The sequence below is a fragment of the Zootoca vivipara genome, chromosome 2, assembly GCF_963506605.1.
Source record: "Zootoca vivipara chromosome 2, rZooViv1.1, whole genome shotgun sequence".
In the NCBI taxonomy this organism is placed as follows: domain Eukaryota; kingdom Metazoa; phylum Chordata; class Lepidosauria; order Squamata; family Lacertidae; genus Zootoca; species Zootoca vivipara.
Genome location: NC_083277.1, coordinates 2145541 through 2172091, shown reverse-complemented (window position 1 = coordinate 2172091; position 26551 = coordinate 2145541). Strand labels below are relative to the sequence as shown.

Below are 26551 nucleotides of genomic sequence, written 5' to 3'. Positions count from 1 at the left end.
GAGGAGGAGAGGGGAAATATTTGCTTTCCTTGCACCGGAATCCGCAAGCAGCTGGCGGGGGGGGGGGGGAGAGGGAAAGGATTCCCTTTGCAAAGGAAAGTCTCCCCGCTCCCCCCTTGCCCTCTTGGGATCTGTAGTCCGCCTCCCAAGTGGATCTCGTTGTTTCGGGAAGCACCGCTGTGCAGCCCAGTCTCATTCATGTTTACTCAGAAGTAAGTCCTACTCTGTCCGTCCTACCTAAAAGCGCTCTCGTTTATATTTGCGACCCCTCTTTTATATTTGCGATCCTCCTCCCTCCGTCCCTTGGGGAGGGGGAGATAGCAGCGGGGAGGAAGGCTTGGGCGCAGTAGAATCAGCCTCCACTATGGGTGGGGTGGGGGGGCTTGGTGAGCTGCTTTTGTAGCCCCAGAGCTGGAGAGCAGAGACGCCTTTGGGTTGCGGGAGATGGAGGAGAGTTTGAATAGGAGGTGGGGCTGAGGAGCAGACAAAATGTTAAAGGCAATCGGCCTTAGAATGATAGATTTGTAGAGTTTGGAAGGGACCCCCCAATACTCATCTAGTCCAACCCCCTGCAATGCAAGAATCTCAGCTAAAGCATCCAGGACTGATGGCCATCCAACCTCTGCTTAGAAACCTCGGAGGAAAGGAGGAGAGTCCACTACCGGTATCACCTGTGGGAGATGGCTCCACTGTTGAACAGCTCTTATTCTCAGGAAGTTCTTCCTGGTGTTTAGCCACAATCTCCTTCATTGTAACTTGATGCCCTTGGTTCAAGTCCTACCCTCTAGAGCAGGACAGAAACAAGCATGCATCCTCTTCCACATGACAGCCCTTCAGGTAGTTGACAATGGCTATCCTATCTCCTCTTAAAGGTAAAGGTAAAGGGACCCCTGACCATTAGGTCCAGTCGTGACCGACTCTGGGGTTGCGTGCTCATCTCGCATTATTGGCCGAGGGAGCCGGCGTATAGCTTCCAGGTCATGTGGCCAGCATGACAAAGCCGCTTCTGGCAAACCAGAGCAGCACATGGAAACGCCATTTACCTTCCCGCTGTAGCGGTTCCTATTTATCTACAGTGGTACCTCTACTTACAAATAACTCTACTTACAAATTTTTCTACTTACAAATGGAGCTCCGTCCGCCATCTTGGATGCTGTTTAGATAGGATTTTTTCTACTTAAGAATTTTTAGATAGGGTTGCTTCGACTTACGAATTTTTTCTCCCAATGCATTCCTATGGGATTTGACTTACATTTTTTTTTCGACTTACAAATGTGTGTTCGGAACGCATTAAATTCGTAAGTAGAGGTACCACTGTACTTGCATTTTGACGTGCTTTCGAACTGCTAGGTTGGCAGGAGCTGGGACCAAGCGACGGGAGCTCACCCTGTCACAGGGATTCGAACCGCCGACCTTCTGATCAGCAAGCCCTAGGCTCAATGGTTTAACCACAGTGCCACCTGGGTCCTCTTAGTCTCCTCTTTTCCAGACTAAACATACCCAAGTCCTTCAACCGTTCCTCATAAGGCCGGGTTTCCAGACCCTTGATCATCTTGTGAGGTTCCTTAGCAAGAAAGAGGTTGTTATTGGAAAGAGTCAAAGGGAATTAAAATGTGGGGTTTTTTGGGGGGGGGAGTCCCCCAGCTCCCCTTTCAGAACTCGTATATAGTGGGGGGGGGTGATGGACTGTGGTTTCCTTGGAACAAATGAGTCTTCCTGAGGTTGCTCATGTTGAGGGGGGAGGCAAATGGGGAGGAGTCCCTGCTTCAAAACAGGAGGGAAGGGGCAACTTTTGGATTTCCTGGAGCCTGAAAAAACACGCGTTCAGTCTCCCTCCTGCTAGGCAAGGAAAATGGGTGCATGGATGGTGGTATTTGAAATTCATTGTGGTCTTAAGGGCACTTTTAAAAGCCTCATGGCAAAAGACCAGAGGAATTAAATAAATGCCCACTCCCCCAGTTGGACTTGGGGACAGTTGGACAGATTTTGATGCTGTCTCCAAAAAGAGGCTTCTCTAGACATCTTCTGGGAAGCTTGTTGGGGGCAGATGAAAGCTGGCGTGGGTGGGCATGGGGGAGGGATCTGGCCTCTATTGCTGCCAGCCTCACTCCTGCCCAGTCTCCTCGCTAGCCTTCAAAACATTATAATGTAGGCTGAGCAAGATGGTCTCATGTTGCACCAGAGCTGCATGCAGCCCCCCAGGCCTTTTTTGGCATCCCTCAGCAACAAGCAAGTGGTGGGTCCTCTGCGTGCAGAAGACAGAGAAATGCTATTGGGTGACAAGAGAGAAAGCAGAACTCCTCAACACCTACTTTGCTTCTGTCTTCATCCAAAACGAAAGTGATGCCCAACCTGCTGATAACAGAATAAGTGATGCAAAGAGGGAGGTGCAGCCCATGACAGGAAAATCTCCAGGGCCTGGTGAGCTGCACCTAAGGGTTCTAAAGGAGCTGGCGGATGTAATTTCAGAGCCTTTGTCTATTATATTTGAGCAATCTTGGAGAACAGGTGAGGTCCCTGCAGAGTGGAGGTGGGCAAATGTTGCCCCCATCTTCAAAAGAGGAAAAAAGGAAGACCCAGGTAACTACGTACTGACCTGTGAGCTTGACATCGATACCAGGGAAGGTCCTAGAACAGATAATTAAATATTATCATTTTTTGCTTTTTGCCCATTTCTGACAGTCCTCTGCTGGGCCCCTTGCTCACTAGAGGGAAAGGCACTTTTCACTTGCTTTCACCCACAATGCCCTCTTTCCCTTCAGTCCCTCCTCCCTTTATATTATTCCTGAATTCTGGACATCTCTGTGTGTGTGTGAGAGAGAGAGCTTGGAAATGTTTGCATTTCTGCATGTGTTTATAATATCAATCTTGCCAGGAGGAATACTTAACATTTACTACAGACTGTATCAGGAGAGAGGTGGGTTCAAGCCTGTGCTTGGGAGGGATGCCCTGTGGCTAGTTTTGACCCCCTGGAGGTTTCCTTTTTTCCCTTTTCCCTTTATTGTAAATGTATCAAAAGGCCAGAAAAGGGGTATCCTGGGTGGCCATTTTGGAGGAAACAAAAAGAGAGGTCTGCAAAGGGACTGAGAGGCTTCATTAAGTGCTTTTGGATTTGACCCTGAAACGTTACTGTCTTGAGTAGCTGCACAAAGCAAAGCTGAATGTCCCCTAAAAACTGAGGCAGCTTATAAAATATTACAAAGTTTCTGTATAAAGGAGGACATCCTTCCCATTCCTACCTCACTTTCCTACTACACTTGGGCAAAAAAAATGAGAGGCACAAATAAAGGATGGGAGATGCCTGGCTTGAGAGCAGTACATGTGAAAAGGATCTAGGAGTCTTGGTAGACCACAAAGTTGACATGAGTCAAGAGTGTGATGCAGCAGCTAAAAAAGCCAATGCAATTCTGGGCTGCATCAATAGAAGTATAGCATCTAGATCAAGGGAAGTAATAGTACCACTGTATTCAGACCTCACCTGGAGTACTGTGTCCAGTTCTGGGCACCACAGTTCAAGAAGGATACTGACGAGCTGGAACGTGTCCAGAAGAGGGCAACCAAAATGGTCAAAGGCCTGGAAACGATGCCTTATGAGGAACGGCTTAGGGAGCTGGGTATGTTTAGCCTGGACAAGAGAAGGTTAAGGGGTGATATGATAGCCATGTTCAAATATATAAAAGGATGTCATATAGAGGAGGGAGAAAGGTTGTTTTCTGCTGCTCCAGAGAAGCGGACACGGAGCAATGGATTCAAACTTCAAGAAAGAAGATTCCACCTGAACATTAGGAAGAACTTCTTGACAGTAAGAACTGTTTGGCAGTGGAATTTGCTACCAAGGAGTGTGATGGAGTCTCCTTCTTTGGAGGTCTTTAAGCAGAGGCTTGACAGCCACATGTCAAGAATGCTTTGATGGTGTTTCCTGCTTGGCAGGGGGTTGGACTGGATGGCCCTTGTGGTCTCTTCCAACTCTATGATTCTAAGAGAAAAGAGTTCACACACACATGCACATTCCTTAGAGGAAGGCATGGGGCGCCATAGATCGTCAGCATGCCTCCGCCCCCCCCAAACTACAATCCCCTAAAAACTGAAGCAACTTTTAATATTATGGTGTTCCTGACATCCTTCCCATTCCCTGTCTTTCCTCTGCAGGCCCAGGAATGGCCCGACTTGAGAGCTGCTCCCTGCTTTGAAGTGCATCATGGCAACACCTGAGAGAATCCCAGGAGTATCCCAGTTCACGCCTCCGTTCCCTCTGTCTTCCACAGGCAGCGCAATGGCCTCAGAGGCACCACCGTCTCTTCTTAGGGGTGGGATGGAAAGAGGTGCCAGGCAGCTCCCTCAGGTAAGGTAAGAGCATCGGGTGTGGGGAGGAGAGGGGAGAAGAGGAAGAGAGGGGGACAAACCAGCCTCCCTCTGTGTTGCGTGGGGAATGTTTGTTATTATTTATGTTAGTGGATTTATCTTGCCCAGGGCAATCCAAAGAGGCTTACGACCAATCAACGAAACAGACATTGATGAGGGGGATCTAAGAGAAGTCATCTCTTCTTCTTCTTCTTCTTCCTCTTCCTCTTCTTCTTCTTCTTCTTCTTCTTCTTCTTCTTCTTCTTCTTCTTCTTCCAGGTTCTGGTGACCTTTGAGGAGGTGGCTGTGTTTTTCACGGAGGAGGAGTGGGCTCTGCTGGATCCAAGCCAAAGAGCTCTGCACAAGGAAGTCATGGAGGAGAATTATGAGATGGTGGCCTCTCTGGGTAAGGGCACATTTATATCCCTCTGGACTGCCAGACATTGAAGGTGTCAAGCAGCTCTTTGTGCCATTCATTCATGCAGAGTAGGAGTAATTTAAGAAGAATAGCCTGCTTTGATTCCCCTTTTTGCAGATGTACCCTACGATATTTGCAGCTTTGCTCTCTGAGCAGCATCCATATATTCACATGCACACCCCTTGTAACAGTTTGGAAAGAGAGCAGAAACCTTTTGCCTTTATGTCCTGTTTCTGGGCTTCCTGTCAGCATCTAGTTGCCTCCTATAGGACTCTTGGACTAAATAGACCAGGGGGTCAGCCCATGGAACTCTCTCCTCCCCAGTCACCACTTTCCCCAGGCCATGACCACCTCTGCTTCACATCCTCCTTGAGTCCTTTTTCCATGTCTTGGTTGTATCCTTAAAATCTGATGGTGTTTCTTGCTTGCCTGGGTAGAGGAAAGAGAGGGGTGTGTAGGAACCGCTCCTGTCCAAAGGCTGCATTTACATTCATTGTTATACCCAGTTCTGCCTCTGGTCCAAAAGTGCCAGCATGCAGCCCTCAGGCTGTAAAAAACTGCCTGCACAGGGTCCAACAGGGTTTTCTTATAAAAAGCGGAGATTGCATCCAGGCTGAGGTTTACATTTAAAATAGCCTCTACATTGCCTCTGAGGTTAATGTATAGTGAGATCCTCTTCACAAGTGCCAGGTGGATTCTGCTGGGTCCATGTGGATTCTGCTGGGTCCATTGAATCCATGGAGCAATGGATTCAAGCTACAAGAAAGAAGATTCCACCTAAACATTAGGAAGAACTTCCTGACAGTAAGAGCTGTTCAACAGTGGAACTTGCTGCCAAGGAGTGTGGTGGAGTCTCCTTCTTTGGAGGTCTTTAAGCGGAGGCTTGACAGCCATCTGTCAGGAATGCTTTGATGGTGTTTCCTACTTGGCAGGGGGTTGGACTGGATGGCCCTTGTGGTCTCTTCCAACTCTATGATTCTAGGTGCCCTTCTTCTATCCCTCAGTAGGAGTGTTATAATATTGCGTTTCCCTTATTTTGGGAAAGGAGCCATGGCAGTAGCAGGGCTAGGCATGTCTGGGTATTTTGCACTCGGAATATTGCACTCAGAATTAACTGGCCGCTTTGAAAACATTTCCCAAACCAGACTTCATCTCTTGGGTGGAAGGGGAAGATCCGGTTGGATGGTGCTCTAAGAAAAGGGAGAGATCAGCAGACACAGAAGTGCTTGGTGACAGCTTGTATGAGGTGGATCAAGAAGGGACTTGTGGTGTTATCTTGAGAAAGTAACTTCAGATTCAGCTGTGCGGGGAGATAAGTGGGGGACATGCTTGAAAATGCTGGAAGAGGCAGAGAACTGGGCTCGAATCTCAATGAGAGTCTCTACTTCTACCTTGCAATTTGAATAACATTTTCTTTTTTCTTCCACCCCCAAAACAGGTAATGGGCAGAGGAGGGAGAATTATGAGGAGCCATCAGGAAATGTGGAGCATGAAGCAGGGAAAGAGACATTTGTAAATCAACTGCCACGCCAAAAGCATATAGGCAGAAACATGTCAAATAATGGGAAAATGAAGTCTTCCACTACTCAGGACATTGGTGTCCATGTAACCCTGAACTCACAGGAGGAATACACAGGAAGGAGCAGTGTGGAGTGCGAAAAGGGCTTCAGTCAGAGTGGAAACGTTCGTTTACATCAAAGAACCCAAACAGGGGAGAAAGCGTTTCAATGCACGGAATGTGGAAAGAGCTTAAGCAGCACTGGTAACCTTCTTAAGCATAAGAAAACCCACAGAGGGGAGAAACCATTCAAATGCATGGAGTGTGGAAAGTGCTTCAGCCAGAGTGGAAACCTTATTGCCCACCAAAGAATTCACACAGGGGAGAAACCATTTAAATGCATGTTGTGTGGAAAGAGCTTCAGTCTCAATCACCATCTTACTTTACATCAAAGAACCCACACTGGGGAGAAACCGCATAAATGCATGGAGTGTGGAAAGAGTTTCTGTACAAGCAGTTTGCTTATCGCACATCAAAGAACCCATACTGGGGAGAAACCATTTAAATGTATGATGTGTGGAAAGAGTTTCAGTCTCAATCACCATCTTACTTTACACCAAAGAGTCCACACTGGGGAGAATCTGCATAAATGCCTGGAGTGTGGAAAGAGCTTCAGTTATAGGAGTGCACTTACTTTACATCAAAGAACCCACACTGGGGAGAAACCATTTAAATGTATGCAGTGTGGAAACAGCTTCAGACAGAGAAGAAGCCTTACTGCACACCAAGGAACCCACACTGGAGAGAAACCCTATGTATGCATGGAGTGTGGAAAGAGCTTCAGCTGTAGGAGTGCAATTACTGTGCATCAAAGAGCCCATACAGGTGAGAAACCATTTAAATGTATGGAGTGTGGAAAAAGCTTCAGTCGGAATGGAAGCCTTACTACACATCAAAGAACCCACACCGGGGAGAAGCCGTTTGAATGCACAGAGTGTGGAAAGAGCTTCAACCGGAGGACTGCACTAACAGTACATCAAAGAGAGCACACTGGGGAGAAACCATATGAATGCATGGAATGTGGAAAGAGCTGCAGTTGTAGGAGTGAACTTACTTTGCACCAAAGAACCCACACGAAGGAGAAACTATATGAATGCGTGGAGTGTGGAAAGAGTTTCAGTTGTGCGAGTGCACTTACATTTCATCACAGAACTCACACTGGGGAGAAACCGTTTAACTGCATCGAGTGTGGAAAGAGCTTCCGATATAGTGGAAGTCTTACTGTACATCAAAGAGCCCACACTAGGGGAAACCATTAAAATGTAGAGAGTGTGGAAAGAGCTTCAGTGGGAGTGAAGACCTGACAGCATCTGAGAACTCACACAGGGGAGAACGTCTCTTAAGTGATTGGAATATGAAGAACAGCAGGAAATGCAGCAAACTTGCTTAACACAGAAGAATTTACAGAGGGAGAAACATCAAGATTCACTGAGTGTAAACAGCACTTCACTAGAAACTGAAGTATTTACCACACATGGAAGAACTATAACAGGGAGGAAACTTGAGTGTAGAAACAAGCATCTTGTGGCACCTGAAAATGCACAATAATAGGTTTTGTTGCCTCTAAGAAAAATAAGAAATTCCTAGCACTGCTATGCTAATTGCCCAAGATGCTCTCCCCATTCTGCCTAATGTCTTGGCCATCTGGCATATTATTATTAACGCAGTAAGTGGAGAAAGAAAGGAGGCAAAGTTTAGCCACTTGGTCAGAGGTGTGGTGAAAGGCATTGGTATGCTTAGAGTGCTTTGTTGGGAAATGTGATATAACTGACTGTGACTATTTATTACATCAGACTCTCCACATAGGGAAAGAATCACAGGCCAGTCCTTCCAAGGGGATGGTGGTGCCAGACCTTAAAACCTGAGCTGCTTTATTTCGTAATCTCTTCAACCTGTTTTCTTGCCTTCCCCCTATCTTTTATTCTAAATAAAGTTTTGCGATCCGAACAGCTCTTCACTTTGTCCTATTGGTGAAGCTCTTTGGGATACCATGTGCTCAGATGCACATCAAATATCAACGCATGGCCCGAATCTTAGAGCCCTCCCACCTACTTCCCAAAGCTGGGTAAGAAGAAGAAGAGTTTGAATTTGATATCCCGCTTTATTACTACCCTAAGGAGTCTCAAAGCGGCTAACAATCTCCTTTCCCTTCCTCCCCCACAACAAACACTCTGTCAGGTGAGTGAGGCTGAGAGACTTCAGAGAAGTGTGACTAGCCCAAGGTCACCCAGCAGCTGCATGTGGAGGAGCGGAGACGCGAACCCGGTTCACCAGATTACGAGTCTACCGCTCTAACTTGGCTTTGGGAAGTGCTAACTTGGCTTTGGGAAGGAGGCAGGAGGACTCCAGGACCCTGACAGAGCCCTCACACCTCACTTTCCCCGCTTTGGGAAGGTGGTGTGAGGCATAGCTGCCAAGTTTTCCCTTTTCTCGCGAGGAAGCCTATTCAGCATAAGGGAAAATCCCTTAAAATAAGGGATAACTTGGCAGCTATGGTGTGAGGGCTGGTGGGGTGTCAAAAGTTGCTGAGGACTGCAAAAAACAAAATAATTGAGTGCTGCTTGCACTCCTCATGAGGCAGAGGAAGGGGGCCGGGAAGTGAGAGGGGAGGGGCCCTGGGATTTATGGGGTGTCATGACACCCACAAGGTAGGAGCCAGGGGAAGAGGTAGAGGAAGGGCAGGTAGAGGAAGGTGTGCAGGATCTGATGGAGGAAGAAGGGATGGGCCAGGCAAGGGATGGGTGAGTAGCTTCCCCAAAAGTCCTTAACATATTTTCTATGCAAAAAAATGGCACCCAGACTTTTTTGAGGTGCTCACAAATGGATAATCTTTAGGCACAAAATGCTCCTGGCGCCTGCTAATTTCAAACCCTGGTCAGAGTGTTCAACTTAGTTTACATCAGATAACCCACACTGGGGAGAAACAGTTTAAATGTACAGTACTGTATAGAGTGTGGAAAGAGCTTCAGGGATAAACCATTTGAATGTATGTAAGTCACCTATAAGTTCTAGCGCAGGTAATGCACAAATCCAGTAATGAATAATATTTTTTAAAGGGCCATGTTTGTTATAGTCCACTTTTCTTGGAAACCGCTTGACCGATTCCGCTCAAATTTGGACACAGCGTTCCTTGCCAATATGAGAGTGTTTGCAGAACCTTAGACTGTTAAGATCCCACCCCTAACACACCTAAAAAATGATTTTCTCAAAAAAGGGCACAATATACCGCCCTCAAGTGGACATCAAAGGAACAGATGGCAAATACATGCTCTTCTTCCACCTCCTCCTAACTCCCCACCGAGCCCTCACCGATAGAGACCGTCCCACACTACCACTGCACACACCCCAAGAGGAAGCCCAAACCCCAACGACGCCCACTCCGCCGACAGACCAGACTTTCAAACATCAACTATCTTATTCTTTTCTTCCTAATTTCACACACAATGCCACAGTAACGCGTGGCAGGGCCAGCTAGTAATTGATAAAGGCTAATTGGCCAATTAAGCAAAAATACAAGTCATAAAAAGCAGTAACAAATGTTATTAGCTTCTAAAGAATGAGCCCCCAAACACCACAAACTGAATCTGTACTTCGCTAAGTTAAAAATTCTGTTTTTTCTTTTTTTGGAGTAATTTTTATTAGAATTTGAAAAGGGCATGAGAAGGAATAAAGGGGGAAAGTGAAGAGAAACAGGGAGGAAATAATGAGAGAGACAAAGAGATGAGAAAGGGAAAGGAAATAGAGAATAAATAACTTGTGATTCTTCGTCTGTCAGCTACGATATATATAAACGTTATTCAACTCATCCACTCCAATGTAACACCCAACAAAACTACTTTCTATAAACCAACATTATCAAGATTCTTATTTTTTTTTTTGGAGAGGGGGACATTTTTTTAATGCACTTTAACGGCAATCTGTGAGCACAGCCTGACCCACCCACACTTCTCTCCTACACTGTATTTCACAAGCTGCTTCAGCTGAGATTTCTGCATTGCAGGGGTTGGACTAGATGACCCTTGGGGTCCCTTCCAAATCTAATATTATATTATGCCCCACAAGGTGGTGGTTGTTTCCTACATTGGTGGCTGATGCTGTGTCCCCTTTCCCCAGAGTCTGTCAGCTGCTAGAAAAGGTAGTAATCCAGGGTTTGTGAGATTTGAGTAAGGTCTGTGATTAATAAAGCCAATACTACATTAGACAAAGGATCACCTCCATGCTTTCCAACCCTGAAGCCTCAGGGGTTTAGGTCAAGAAGTTGTTGGGCCTCAGATTTGTTTTGTATCGTCACTGCCAGAGACTTGTATGGTGTGGCAGATTGTGGTTACATGGGCAACCATTGTGTTCCCTCTTTGTGCTGAGGGGGATTCAAGGAGGTTCCCTCGAAGCTTGGTCGCCATGGAGGTTATTGGGTCAGTTTCCCCCAAAAAACAAAAAAGGGGATGAGGAGTCGCTCAAAGTTCGGTCGCCATGGAGGTTATTGAGTCAGTTTCCTTCAGAAACAAAAAAAGGGGGGGTGAGGAGACTGGAGGGGAATCCTGGAGAGTTTCCAGAGATGTTTCTGTGGAGAAAAGGTGGGACACACTTTTCCTCAGAACAGGCAGGGATCAATATATGATCAATCTCCCAGTACGTTTCCGAGCACAGTTCAAAGTGTTGGTGCTGACCTTTAAAGCCCTAAACGGCCTCGGTCCAGTATACCTAAAGGAGCGTCTCCTCCCCCATCGTTCTGCCCGGACACTGAGGTCCAGCTCCGAGGGCCTTCTGACGGTTCCCTCATTACGAGAAGCCAAGTTACAGGGAACCAGGCAGAGGGCCTTCTCGGTAGTGGCACCCAGCCTGTGGAATGCCCTCCCACTAGAGGTCAAAGAGAACAACAATTACCAGACCTTTAGAAGGCATCTCAAGGCAGCCCTGTTTAGGGAAGCGTTTAATGTTTGATGGATTTCTGTATTTTAGAATTTCTGTTTTTTTGGAAGCCGCCCAGAGTGGCTGGGGGAACCCGGCCAGATGGGCGGGGTATAAATAATAAATTATTATTATTATTATTATTATTATTATTATTATTATTATTATTATTATTATTATAAAATAAAGAAATTCCTTCCAGTAGCGCCTTAGAGACCAACCAACTAAGTTTGTCATTGGTATGAGCTTTCATGTGCATAAACTTAGTTGGTCTCTAAGGTGCTGCTGGAAGGAATTTTTTTATTTTATTTTTTGTTTCGACTATGTCAGACGGTTACCTACCTGTAACCAATATCCATAGATCATCGACGTCTTTAAATTACCAACTGAGGTCTAGCTCCGAAGGCCTCCTGGCGGTTCCCTCATTGCGAGAAGCCAAGTTGCAGGGAACCAGGCAGAGGGCCTTCTCGGTGGTGGTGCCTGCCCTGTGGAACGCCCTCCCCTCAGATGTCAAAAAGGAAAACAGCTACCAGATTTTTAGAAGACATCTGAAGGCAGCCCTGTTTAGGGAGGCTTTTAATGTTTAAGAAATTAATGTATTTTAATGTTTCTGTTGGAAGCCGCCCAGAGTGGCTGGGGAAACCCAGCCAGATGGGCGGGGTATAAATAATTTATTATTATTATTATTATTATTATTATTATTATTATTATTAATCTGGGCAGAGACAAGGGAGCCTCCCTCCATCTGAGGAGTTTCCCGCTCTTTTTCCTGAAGGTGGCAAAACGTCTGGGTCAAAACCCTCGCCTAGGGGGCCGCAGTCAGATGAACAGCTAAATACGAATCCCCTCAAGATTTTCAGTTATGTGAGGATTCGAAGGCTTCCGGCCCTCTCCAAGGGGAAGGCCCTTGCAATGGACATTCGTGGGAACGCTTACAAGGGCATTTATTTGCTTCCTTAATGGCCACGGTCAAAATTAAACTTGAGGATTGATGGACTCCTCACCCCCCCCCCTTTTTTTGTTTCTGAGGGAATCTGACAACATAACCTCCAGGAGGTTCCCTCAAACCTCGGTTGACATGGAGGTTATTTTGTCAGTTTCCCTCACAAACAAACAAACAAACAAACAAACACGAATTGGGTGATGAATCTGGTGGGTAATCCTGGAGAGCAGGACTGGACCAGATGAGGCCCCTTCCAACTATGATTCTGTACGTGCATAATATGTAACACAGATTCAATTCCTGCGTTGCAGGGGGTTGGACTAGATGACCCTTGGGACACATTCAGTCTCCACACGATTTTGTACTGTCTGTGAACTTCAGTGGCTCAACGAGGGCCCCCCATCAAGGCCACTTCAGTCTTTGGGCTCCAGAAGAAGGGGATCTCCCCTAGCCTTTCCGGAATCCATCAGATTGCCAGCCCGAAGGCATCTAGGCCTGGGTGGACCCAAGTGGGCAGCCATTATTAACAGACCTTTCCAAGCTTTTCAACAATTTCCTTTGCTTTCCTGTAACTGCTTCCCCTCCCATATAGCAAAGGTTTTAGGAAGAAGGCTTCATTATGGCTTCTCTGGCTTTGCAAACACAGCAGATGTGACATTTAGGGTCTGGAAAGTACGGATCTTTAAAGTGCCTTAATAATAACAATAATATGTCCCTGTGGAACGCCCTCCCATCAAGGAGATAAACAACTACCTGACATTTAGAAAACACCTAAAGGCAGCCCTGTTTAGGGAAGTTTTTAATCTGTGATATTTTAATGTATTTTGCTATTTGTTGGAAGCCGCCCAGAGTGGTGGGGAAAACCCAGCCAGATGGGCGGGGTATAAATAGACTAACAACAACAACAACAACAACAACAACAACAACAACAACAACAACAACATATTTATACTCTGCCCATCTGGCTGGGTTTCCCTAGCCACTCTGGGCTGCTCACAACAGAATATTAAAAGCACAGTAAAACATCAAACATAAAAAAACTTCCCAGTAGACAGGCCCTCCAAGTGTCCTTGTTTTCCAGGGACAGTCCCTGGTTTAGAAAAGCCGCTCTGGTTTCTGATTTGATCCCAGAAGGTCCAGCTTTTCCTCAGGACATCTCTGTTTCCATCGGAGGAATGTTGGAGGGATGGAGTTATTTGACCCCTGAGCCATCTGAAGGCAATCCTGTATAGGGAAGGTTTTTTTTAAAAAATGTTTTATTATGTTTTTATATATAAAAATATTCTTTCCAGCAGCACCTTAAAGACCAACTAAGTTTTTTTTTATTTTGGTATGAGCTTTCTCTACATATAAGTGTCTGGGGACTTCTATTTCAGTGTATCTGAAGAAGTGTGCATGCACACGAAAGCTCATACCAAAATAAAAAACTTAGTTGGTCTTAAGGTGCTGCTGGAAGGGATTTTTGTTTATTTTGTTTCGACTACATCAGAACAACAGGGCTACCTACTTGTAACTAGAACTATGTTTTTATATGTGTTGAAAGCCGCCCAGAGTGGCTGGGGCAACCCAGTCAGAGGAGCGGGGTGTAAATAGTAAAATGAAGAGGGTGATTAGGACGCTCCTCTTTTCATTGGAGAAATGTTGGAGGGGAGTAAAACACAAGAGGCCCCCACAAACCAGAAGAAGACCAACAAGACTGCAGTGTTTCCCAACCTTGGGTCTCCAGCTGTTTTTCTTTCTTTCCAGACTACAATTCCCACCATCCCGGTCTTGCTAGCTAGGGATGATGGGATTTGTAGTCCAAAGACAGCTGGTGAACTAGAGCTCAGCATGCAAGACTTGGGCCGATTCGGAAGCTTATACTATAGGGATCTCGGGCACGAGCTCGGGGATCTTTGGCATATGTGCCAAGACCTGCTCCCCACCCCCAATGCTTGGGGCGCAGCAGGATTTGCGAATTCATTCCCCCGCGTCTTGATACGAGGCATCTTTCAAGAAACTGGATTCCTTTTCCAGCGGACTCCAGGGGGGTCAACCTCTGGGGGCTTCATGTCACAGGGCTGCTCTTTTATGGGAAAAGCCCCAGGTGCGCTTCTGCAGCCGCGGTGGACCCCTTAGCGTGGAGGGGGTGGGGGTGGCAGCAGGCAGAGGGAGAGGGAGAGGGGTGGGCGGGCTTCTGTATGCAAGACCCTTCCTATCCAGACCCCACCCACCCACCCAGGAGGATCAAATGCCTCCCCCGGGAGTAGCATGTGGGGGAAGAGCAGGAAGTGATCCCTCCAAGAAATGGGGGGTCTTTAACTCCCCCCCAAAAGGCGCAAGGGAAGGAAGAGAAGGAGAGCCCCGCGCCAGAGAGCAGCGGCGCCCCCAGTCCTCTTGCAGGAGCGGCTGCTCTCCGGGCTTTTGCAAATGTATCCCGGAGGTGGGTGGGGGGCGATGGGGAGGGAGGCCCTTTCTGTGTGGGTCCGCGGCGAGGAAGGAGTTAAAGCGAGCGAGGTTGTGTTCCTGGAGAGGCGTGCAAGGAGGAGGGGAGAGGGCGGGTGGTTGCGCTGCGCACAGAGCATCAAAGGAGCCTGGGGTTTTTCTCCCCTCCTCCCACCACCATCGGGACCCCCCAACCACCCACCCAGGTTGGCTCTTCCTCCAAGCTGTGGGTGGGAGTGGGGAGCAGGTGAGTGGCAAATTCATTTCGGGCTGCAAAGGTGGGGGTAGGGTGAGATGAGGGAAAAGGCTCAGCAGCGGGTGGAGACAAAACAAGGGAGGGGTACCAGGCGCTTGGCTGGGGAGAAAGGGTGGGAGAGATCTTCTCTCCGCCTCCCCCCCTCCAGTTATTCCCTTCCTCCAAAAAGAGGTGGGCTGCTCTGGCCAGCCCTCTCCCACCTCATCTCCCGGCTACCAGGGTCAGAACAAAAGATTTGCGCTGGAACCAGTATCAAACCAGTTTGCATTAGGAGGAGAGAAATAGGTGTTGGGTTTTGGTTGGGGAAGCACAGCAGTTGGGGGGCTGGGGCTCAAGGGTAGGGCGGGGCTAAGGGGGCTCCATCTCGCTGTGGTGTTGGCAAGCAGAAAGCTGATTTTTAGCCTCCTTTGTTGCTGATTGGTCTTGTTTATTCAGTTTGTTTTTTCTCTCTCCAAAGAGGAGAGAGGCAGGCCTCCCGTCCCAAGTTTTGAACCTCTCAACTGCCCCATGGGGGTAGGTCAGGTGTCCCCAATCTCATATTTGTGCAGCTGTTATTCTTGCCTAAGTGTAAGAACCTTGAATCCCGATTCCGCCTTCTTCAGTGATAGCTACCTCTCCAAATTTGATGACATCTGCAAATTTGATGAATTTGAAATATATATACCATATATATTGTCCAGTAGCACCTTTGTTGTTGTTGCTTAGTCGTGTCCGACTCTTCGTGACCCCATGGACCAGAGCACACCAGGCACTCCTGTCTTCTACTGCCTCCCGCAGTTTGGTCAAACTCATGTTCATAGCTTCAAGAACACTGTCCAACCATCTCTTCCTCTGTTGTCCCCTTCTCCTAGTGCCCTCCATCTTTCCCAACATCAGGGTCTTTTCCAGGGAGTCTTCTCTTCTCATGAGGTGGCCAAAGTATTGGAGCTTTAGAGTAGCACCTTAGAGACCAACTAAGTTTGTTCTTGGTATCAGTTTTCGTGTGCATGCACACTTCAGAAATGTGGATGCACACAAAAGCTTATACCAAGAGCAAACTTAGTTGATCTCTAAGATCCTACTGGATATACACACACACACACACACACTTCGACTGTGTCAGACCAACATGGCTACCTACCTGAATCTTCCCCTCAATGCCTTTGTCCAAGTCATTTATAAAGACGTTGAACAACAAAGGGCACAGGACAGAACTCTCTGGCACCCTAATTGTCACTTTTCCCCAGGATGACGAGGAACCATCAATGAGTATTATTTGGGTTCAGTCAGTCAACCAGCTACAAATCCACCTAACAGTTACCTCACCCAGCCTACATTTTACCAACTTCTCTGCAATAATATCAGGGACAGGGACAGGGGACGGGACGACTTTGTCTTGGCTGCTTATAAGTCTCTGCCGTCTTTTTCAGGTCCCAGCCGGGGTCACCCTTTGCTCCTAGCAAAGCATCTTTCCCTTAAGTGTGTGCAAGAGGGGGGCTTGCAAACTTTGCCAGGCATCGATTCCCTTCCCTCCAACGCCAATCAAATTCCGGCAGCCTTTGGTTTGGGAACAAAATTGTCTGTGGCGGAAGGCAATCCTTGGATTCCTTGGGGGAACTTTGGGAGATGGAAACGCCAGACTCAGCGGCTCCCTGGGGAGGAAAGGACCCCCATGTCACCCAGACTGGGAGCACTGGGGAGGTCTGGGAAAGGAATGTCCAGCAGATCCTGGGCGAGGGCAATGTCAGCTCAGACGTCCAGCGCCAACACTTCCGGGCGTTTTGCTACCAGGAGGCCGAGGGCCCCCGCGAGGTCTGCAGCCGCCTCCACCACCTTTACCGCCAGTGGCTGAAGCCAGAAAAGCACACCAAGGCCCAGATGCTGGACCTGGTGATCTTGGAGCAGTTCCTGACTATCCTCCCCCCGGAGATGGAGAGCTGGGTCAGGGAGTGTGGAGCAGAGACCAGTTCCCAGGCGGTGGCCCTGGCCGAAGGCTTCCTCCTAAGCCAGGTGGAAGAGAAGAGGCAGGAAGAAAAGGAGGAGGTGAGAGCGCTTTCTTTAAATCATGGGAGTTGGGAAGGAGCCAGAGTCCAGCCCCCAGGAATTCCTCCCCCCCCCCGCCCGCCCCATTAATTTGTTATAATAAAAGAAAGCAAAGTTTAATAACAGAGGCCAAATAAAATAAAGCAAAAGCAGAAGGGGTATGTACAACTAATGAGATAGGAGCAAAATTCAATAAATTACACAAGCAGCACAAATGGATTTACTTTATCCTGCATGTTATTGCTCCAATACCTTTATATTAAAAGACTCAATTTCTTGATACAGACTTTATATTGTTTTCTGTCCTTTCTGGTTTTTGCTGCATTCATTAGCTTAACCATGCATACTGTGTTCCTGATTGTCCATTCTGTCATGGGCGGACTTCTCATTCCCCCACCCCACCCAGATTTGACAAAAATAATAATTCTGGAAGCATTTAAGAGGTGCTGCTTTCATTCCCTGTTCTTTCTTTATGTAGTTCTTTATCCCAAGACATCTGTTGGGAGGGCATTCCACAGGGCGAGCGCCACTACCGATAAGGCCCTCTGCCTGGTTCCCTGCAAACTCACTTCTCGCAGAGAGCGAACCGCCAGAAGGCCTTCAGAGCTGGACCTCATTGTCCAGGCTGAACGACACTGTTCCAGTGGAACAGAAGCTTGTAAAATATTCCTTTTAGGGTCACACTACCTGTTTGCTGAGGAACTCTCTGCCCAAACTGATTCCAACTGAGTCCAATGGAAGTTCCCATTCAAATCCCTCTTCCTAATCCCTTTTCTCCATTCCCCAAATTTTGTTTCAGGTTCAAGGGACGAGAAAAGGAGCTCCTTCTTCCCCCAAAGTAGAGAAGGTCCCGCCAGCCACCAGGAGGAGGCAGCTGTTCCGAGGAGCCATTCCGGGGGGCGCTGGAGGGGATGCTTCTACCTTGCTGGGTAAGGAGGAATTGGGAGCACATTTTGGCTTGATCTCAGTCTCTCAAGGGGGTTGCCTAGAATCTGGACGTTGCTTTTTAGGACGTAAGAAGAGTTACTGCGTCGTTGCCAGACCTACTTTGCAGGGTTGTTGTGAGGATGAAATGGGAAGGTGGGTATGTAAGATTAGCCTTGCTAGATCAGGTCAGTGGCCCACATAATGCAACATCCTTTTCTCATGGAGCCACCCCCACCCCCCGATGCCCCAATGCGCCCCCCCCCCCGGAATGGCTCAGTTTGAATTGCATGTCAATCAAGGTGGTTCTTAATGCTGTTAAATGGCAAGGCAATTGGTTGGGAAAAGATTATTGTTACTGTTTTTCACAGTCTTGGGAGGAGAAGTGCGCTTTAAATTTAATTAATAAGACCTCACCTGGAGTACTGTGCCCAGTTCTGGGCACCACAGTTCAAGAAGGATACTGACAAGCTGGAACATGTCCAGAAGAGGGCAACCAAAATGGTCAAAGGCCTGGAAACGATGCCTTATGAGGAACGGCTTAGGGAGCTGGGTATGTTTAGCCTGGAGAAGAGAAGGTTAAGGGGTGATATGATAGCCATGTTCAAATATATAAAAGGATGTCATATAGAGGAGGGAGAAAGGTTGTTTTCTGCTGCTCCAGAGAAGCGGACACGGAGCAATGGATTCAAACTACAAGAAAGAAGATTCCACCTAAACATTAGGAAGAACTTCCTGACAGTAAGAGCTGTTCGGCAGTGGAATTTGCTGCCAAGGAGTGTGGTGGAGTCTCCTTCTTTGGAGGTCTTTAAGCAGAGGCTTGACAGGCATATGTCAAGAATGCTTTGATGGTGTTTCCTGCTTGGCAGGGGGTTGAACTGGATGGCCCCTGTGGTCTCTTCCAACTCTGTGATTTTATGATTCTATGAATAAATGATAATATTAATAGTAAATGGAGGAATCCGAAGCAAAGGCTCTCCAGGTGAGCTTAGCAAAGGAAGACAAGGGAGCCCAAGGAGTGCTAAAGGAGGATAAGGAGATTGCGGAGAAGCTCAATGAACTCTTTGAATCCGTCTGTATGACAGAGGCTATAAGGCAGATCCCAGGGCCTGAACGAAGCTCTGCAGGCAGGGGGTCTGGGGAACTACAAGGTGGATGGTAACAGTGAAAAGAGGTGGAACTCACCTCCTGAAGGAGCGCCTCCACCCACATTGTTCTGCCCGGACACTGAGGTCAAGCGCCGAGGGCCTTCTGGCGGTTCCCTCGTTGCGAGAAGCCAAGTTGCAGGGAACCAGGCAGAGGGCCTTCTCGGTAGTTGCGCCTGCCCTGTGGAACGCCCTCCCATCAGATGTCAAAGAGAAAAACAGCTACCAGATTTTTAGAAGACATCTGAAGGCAGCCCTGTTTAGGGAGGCTTTTAATGTTTAATTGTTTTATTTCATTTTTCTGTTGTAAGCCACCCAGAGTGGCTGGGGAAACCCAGCCAGATGGGCGGGGTATAAATAATAATAATAATAATAATAATAATAATAATATATTATTATTATTATTATTATTATTATTATTATTATTATTATTACCTCTTCTCTTATCATGGCAATGGAGCCTACCTGAGAGTTGCCGGAACTGAATTTTGGTGACTTCCAGCTGAAAAATGCCCGAGATAGTAGTGGGGACAAATGAAATTCTGGGCCCAGTAGGTAAAATAAAAACTGACAAATCACCCTGACCGGACACATCTCAAAGAACTCAAATGTAAAACTGCTGATCTAACAAAAATATGTAACACCTTAGAGACCAACTAAGTTTGTCATAGGTATGAGCTTTTGAAGAAGTGTGCATGCACATGAAATCTCATACCTATGAGAAACTTAGTTGGTCTCTAAGGTGCTACTGGAAGGATTTTTTTATTTTGTTTTGACTGCATCAGACCAACACAGCTACCTACCTGTAAAAAATATGTAAGTTGTTGCTCTGCTCAGCGTTCATATTTGAGGACCAGAAAGTAGCCTCAAGACAAGCATATAGATCTCTTAAGTACTGCATTGGCCCACAAATAAGCCGCACCTTTAAAATTTAAGTGGGGAAAATAAAAAAAGACAATACCCGGATATAAGCAGCTCCCTTAAAATCGGGTTACAGGCTGAAAATCGCTGCGGTTGGTAGAATTGTAACTCCGAGCCAATTTAAGCCTTTGATCTTGCAAGCCCGCAAAAGTTACCATACAATCGCTAAAATCGCAAATCGCTATTCAATTGCTACAATTCCACAGGCACTCAACCTTCCCACTTCCTTCCTTTCTCTTCCTTCACAGGTAGCCAAGCTCCTCTGGCGGATGGTCTCAGCCCTTCCTTAATGTGTGACAGACCGGAAATGGTTGCTGTGCAGTTGCCCGGACAGGTAGGAGCAGAAGAACTGGGGAACTGAGGAAGGAGGGTCAACCTGGGTGCCTCCATCACCTGCACACACCTGTGGGCCTGAAAGGATGTGTCTCTTAACCCCTTTCAAAGGATGTTCCAAAGCTGGGAAGGATCTGAGCATCCCTGAGGGAGCTCTGGATCTTGCAGGGAGAGCCTCCATCCCTTTCAAATGTTTATCATAGAATTGTGGAGTTGGAAGGGGACCAAAGGGTCATCTAGTCCAGTCCCCTGTAACATCATCATCATCATCACAATAACAATAACAATGATAATAATAATAATATATTATTTATAGCCTGCCCACCTGGCTGGGTTTCCCCAGCCACTCTGGGCAGCTCCCAACAGAATATTAAAATCACGATAAAACATCAAACATTAAAAACTTCCCTAAACAGGGCTGCCTTCAGATGTCTTCAGAAAGTCAGATAGTTGTTTATTTCCTTGACATCTGCTGGGAGGACGTTCCACAGGACAGGCGCCACTACCAAGAAGGCCCTCTGTCTGTTCCCTGTAACCTCACTTCTCGCAGGGAGGGAACCACCAGAAGGCCCTTTGAGCTGGATCTCAGTGTCTGGGCTGAATGATGGGGGTGGAGATGCTCCTTCAGGTATACAGGACAGAGGCCGTCTAGGGCTTTAAAGGTCAGCACCAACACTTTGAATTGTGCTCGGAAATGTACTGGGAGCCAATGTAGGTATTTCAAGACCGGTGTTAGGTGGTCTCTGCGGCCGCTCCCAGTCACTAGTCTAGCTGCCGCATTCTGGATTAGTTGCAGTTTCCATGTCACCTTCAAAGGTGGCCCAATGTAGAGCGCATTGCGGTAGCCCAAGCAGGAGATAACTAGAGCATGCACCACTCTGGTGAGACAGTCTGTGGGCAGGTAGGGTCTCAGCCTGCATACGTAGGGATCACAGCTCTCTCTTTTTAATTGCTCCATTAGTTGTGATGAGCATTTCCCCCCCCCCCTTCTTTCCAGGGCCCGGTGACATTTGAGGAGGTGGCCGTGTACTTCACGGAGGAGGAGTGGGCTCTGCTGCATCCAGACCAAAGATCCCTGCAGTGGGAGGTCATGGTGGAGAATTATGGGAACTTGGTTTCTCTGGGTAAGGCTCACCTTTCCCCCTGTTAACAGAAGCTATGCAGTGATGGGTCACAGAGGTCAAGCTATCCTGGTCAAGAAACGGCTGTAGCTGTCTTATCCGCTGAATCTGGTGCAAGGCACTCTTAGCCACTGCACACAGAACTGCACACAATACTCCAAACGCAGTTGCACCACACTTTTGTATGATATAATTGTGATATACAGTGGTACCTCGACTTCTGAATGCCTCGACTTACGAAGCCGGCAAACCCAGAAGTATTTTCGCTGTGTGTGCGTGCGCCAAATGGACACTTCGACATCCGAAGGTTTCGACTTACGAACAGCGCCGCAGAACAGATCGCCTTCGTAAGTTGAGGTACCACAGTAGTACCTTGGTTCTCAAATTTAATCCGTTCCGGGAGTCTGTTCAACTCCTGGAATGCTTCAAAAACCAAGGCACAGCTTCCGATTGGCTACAGGAGCTCCCTGCACTCAATCGGAAGCCGTGGAAGCCACGCCGGAAGTTCGGCTTCCATAGCAGGTTTGCAAACAGTCACTTCTGGGTTTGTGATGTTTGGGAGCCGATTTGTTCAACAACTAAGCCGTTCGACTACCAAGGTACCACTGTAGAAGTGAGTTGGGCTTTTGCTTGTTGGCGTGAGGTTCATTCTCCCCTTTCTCCCTTCAGGTGAAGCAATGGAGAGCGGGATCATTGCCAAACAGCAGAGAAGTGACTTGGAGCCGCGAGAACCGGTTTGCAAGGCGGAGAGTGTCTTGCTTGAAGGAGCCGATTTCCACAAAGCCCCGACGCAAGAAAAATGTTGGGATGTGAATGAAAGGCAGGCACTCCCTCCCTTGTGCGCGGGAAACTTGGCAAGCAAGCCCAGTGCCCGAAGACATCAGAGAATCAACAAGCGGGAGACCCTCCTGGAATGCTCCGAGTGCGGAAAGGTCTTCAACCGGCGCTACAGCCTCACCAGGCACCAGCGAGTCCACACAGGCGAGAAGTGGTGGATCTGCTCAGTTTGCGGAAAGAGCTTCAGCCAGAGGTACCACCTCACTAGGCACCAGCGAGTCCACACAGGGGAGGAGTGGTGGATCTGCACGGTGTGCGGGAAGAGCTTCCGGTGCAGCAACAGCCGCCTGAGGCACCAAAGGATCCACACGGGCGAAAAGCCGTTCGAGTGCTCCGAGTGCGGGAGGCGCTTCAGCGAGAGCTCCACGCTGTACAAGCACCAGAGGGTCCACACTGGGGAGAAGCCATACAAATGCCTGGACTGCGGGAAGAGCTTCCGCCAGAAGATCAACCTCACCCGGCACCGGACGGTCCACACGGGTGAGAGGCCGTACCCGTGCACCGAGTGCGGGAAGAGCTTCAGTCAGAGGGTGAGCCTGACTCTGCACCGCACGATCCACACCGGGGAGAAGCCCTACAAGTGCTCGGAGTGCGGGAAGGGCTTCAGCCAGCGGATCAACCTCACCTCGCACCAGAGGACTCACACAGGGGAAAAACCGTACCAGTGCTCTGAGTGCGGGAAAAGCTTCAGCCGAAGCAACAGCCTTGCTTATCACTTGAAGCACCACATAAATGTTCAGTGTGTCGAACTTGTGCCGGAAGAGAAACCATAGATCAGTGATATTTTTTTAAAACGGGAGAAACTCTGGGGAATTTTTAGAAATGCCCAGAACTTGAGATGGTGCATTGGTCCTACCATTTAAATGACTTGTGTCTCTGGTGGTCATAGACTCATAGAGTTGGAAGGAAGACCCAAGGGTCATCTAGTCCAACCCCCTGCCGTGCAGGAATCACAGCAAAAGGATCCCTGACAGGTGGCCTCCCAGCCTCTTTTTAAAAACCTCCAGTGAAGGAGAGTCTACCACCTTCCAAGAAGAAATGTATGAACTATTAGATTAGCTTTCCTAGTCTATCAGACCCAACAGGCCAATGAACCCAACCAGCATGCAAACTGTCCTCTAGATAATGTGTGGGGTTGAGAAATCGGCTGCCCTCAGAGGCTTCATGTTGTCTGGCATTTCATCTTAACATAAAAACATAAGGAGAGTCTTCTGGATCAGGCCAGTGGCCCATCTAGTCCAGCATCCTGTTCTCACAGGGACTGATCAGGTGCCCATAGAAAACCCACAAGCACAAGAGCAACTCTCCCCTCCTGTTGTTTCCAGAAACTGGTATTCAGAAGCATTGCCCCCTCCAGCTGTGCAGGCAGAGCCGAGCCACCCATAGCCTGCTCCTCCTTCATGAATTTGTCTAATCGTCTTTTAAAGCCATCCAAGTTGGTGGCCATTCCTGCCTCCTGTGGCAGGCAGTTCCGTAGTTTAACTGTGCGCTGCATGAGGAAGTTCTTTCACCCTCTTGCCAGGTTGCGTCTCGGTCTCAAGGTGTTTCACTACAGAGGGCACTAGCACCCTACAAAATCAAGAAATGAATCCTGCTTTGGTGAAAGGTGGGTCCAAGGTGTGAAAAAGGTGAAGGCTGCTGTTCTGCGATCCCATCCTGTTTGCCTCCTGGTTTCAGTGTGAGTATCCATGACCACAAGGATGGATCCCCTTTCTCACCTGCCTTTGCCACATGGGGGCATTTATTTTGCCGTCGTTTTTCATTTATGTTGCTTCCTCACCACACCAAGGAAGTGGATACCTTCGGGGGCAGAGGTGCAGTGAGTCCTGGACTGCATGCCGCTTCTCACAGCGGCCAAACAGAGGTTTGCTCAGGAGTCTTTGGTAGAAGACATTTTCACAAAACCGAGCTACACAATGTCAGCTGGATCATTTTTGGCATGCTGTGGACCCTGCTGGAAACTTGCCCGTCTTGTCTTCCTGTGATGCTTTTCTCATTTATTGGATTTCTACTCTTAATTAAAACTGCTTACCTTCTCCTAACTGAGAAACTCGTGTAAGTGTTAGAGCTTGCCTATATCTATTGATCTAATATCCGATAGCTTCCTAACCTAAGTGGGTGTTATTCTATGGGTTTTCTTTGTAGGTTGGGTTAATAAAGCCTTCAAATACATTCCTCGTTAGGGTTTTATTTCCTCTCCCAAATGAATCTCCTGATTCCGCAGAGGAATGCCAGCAGACCAAGGATTTAAGTGAAAAAGTGGGCCTTTATTTATACAAGCACCACCCCTTAAGGGTCAGCCAGAGGCTGGCCCAAGACATTTTGCCATCTGAGAAGAACCACAAAATGGTGCCCACCTGCCAAGGAAGACTGGGTGAGTGAAGATCTACGTCGGAAACAAGGGGGGAACAAAGAGCTACATTGGGAACGAGGGGGAGGGAGACCACCAGCCCTTCCTGTTCACCAAGAAGCAGCAGGGGAAGGGATGCCATGGAAGGGGCAATGCCTCAGCTGTTGTTGCCCCTGTGGATCCTGCCCTTTGAAGCGGTTGCAGCCCCTTGCCTCATTGGTGGGCCAGCCCTGGGAGAGAGAACCGGAATGTTGGTGGCGAGTGATGATTGGCTGGGAGTTTGAAAGCGAGGGTTGAACCTGAGTGAGGAGGCAGTTGAGGGCCAGAGCTTGGCAGTTGGTGTCTGGAGTTGGGAAGACCCTTGTGTCATGCGAAAGCTTTGGACTCTCTCTCCGCCTGGACTCAGGTGTATGTATATATGTGTAAATCACAGAATCATAGAGGTGGAAGGGGACCCCACAAGCGTCATCTAGTCCAACCCCCTGCAATGCAGGAACCTCAGCTCAAGCATCCATGACAGACGGACATTCAACCTCTCCTTAAAAACCTCCAAGGAAGGAGAGTCCACACCCTCCCCCCAAGGGAGACCATTCCACTGTCAAGCTGATCTTAACTGTTAAAAAACTGTTGTAGGGCTCCTCTAATGCTATTGTCAAAAAAGTTTAGGCCAAACTCTCACACACAAACACATGGCTGATGTCAGACGTAGAGTTGTATCTGGCATCCTTCACAAACATGTTTTTCTCCAGCTCTGTCGCTTCCCCTCAAACCACACAACATCTCCGGGATGTTGCAGAGATGAGCTTTATTCCTATTGTAATTACGGAAATCATGGTGATTTTCTATAGCCGAATCCCAAGAGAGATTTCTGGATGTTGTTCAGGCTTCAGAATCAAGGCCCAACACGAGGTTACTCATTGCATCATTCCTGGGGGAAGAAAATCTGTGTTGGAGGCAGAGTGGGTCAAGATTTAGAGCAGGTGAAAGTGGGGGAGATGTGTGTGTGGTCTTTAAAAGCTCTGAAGTCATCAGTGGCCACTAGCTCTATGGGTGACGACACTGTAGCTTTGGTCTTGCATGAGATTTCCCCTTGCACAAGCTCACAGGAGAGGTGCAGGAGCTACAGCCAGAATGGGATCCCTGCTGCTGCTGCTGCTTCTTCTGCTGCTGCTCCTATTGATGCCTCACGAGGTCTTTGGAAACCCAAAGGCAAAATGTCCCCTGAATCTGATCAGGGAAGAAAAGGGAGCACAGAATTACTTCCGGCCTGGAGACTTCCTTGTTAGTGGGGTCATCTCTCCAAAACAATTTTACGATCAACTTCCATATGTCTTTTCTCAGCCCCCATTAACTAGGTTTGATGAGTACGTAACTGTATTCTGATGTCATAGAATAGAATAGAATAGAATAGTAATTTATTCGCCAAGTACCTACATACTTGGAATTTGCTTTGGCTAATTTTACAATGTAAACATACTTTATACAAAATATCTGTTAAATATCTGTGTGACGATCGGAGTGTGCAGAACACTATTTCAAGCAAAGAGGAGCCACTCCGATTGCGCCTGGAGCTTTTGCCTTCTGTCCCTGTAGTGACTTCAGAACAGGTTGAGGTGGCTGTTGGTGCCTCTGGTGCCGTGTGAATTGCTCTAGTTGATAACGCTTGACTTTGCTATAAAAATGATTCAGGTCGTTTGCCAATTTTTGACTCTCCGGAGCAGAAGAATATGTTATCTTATATTCAGTAAAAGAAGATGTTCTCTTATATTCAGAAATGTTCTGTAAATTCTTCCGAAGAGTAGCTGAGACATGTTTGAGAATTGAGTCCGAATCATAGGTTCGTTTTGTCACTATAATCTCCTTCGCCAGTGCGCTCCTAGCTTGGTTGTACAAATTTCCGTCTCCTTTCCTCGAACCCTCCTCTTTAGCATATCAGAGTTTCCTTGAGTTTCCTTGATTAATAAGGTGCAGATCATCCATTTATTGTCAAGTGTATGAAGATTTGAGAGGCATATAGATGGTAAAGCCGATCCCATTCCTCGCCTTTGTA

At 47.7% G+C, this 26551-nt stretch overlaps 1 pseudogene; it reads left to right on the top strand.

The window, feature by feature from the left end:
• The first annotated feature begins 59 nt into the window (after positions 1-59).
• Positions 60-25633, top strand: LOC118080155 (zinc finger protein 420-like; annotated as a pseudogene).
• Positions 25634-26551: the final 918 nt, after the last annotated feature.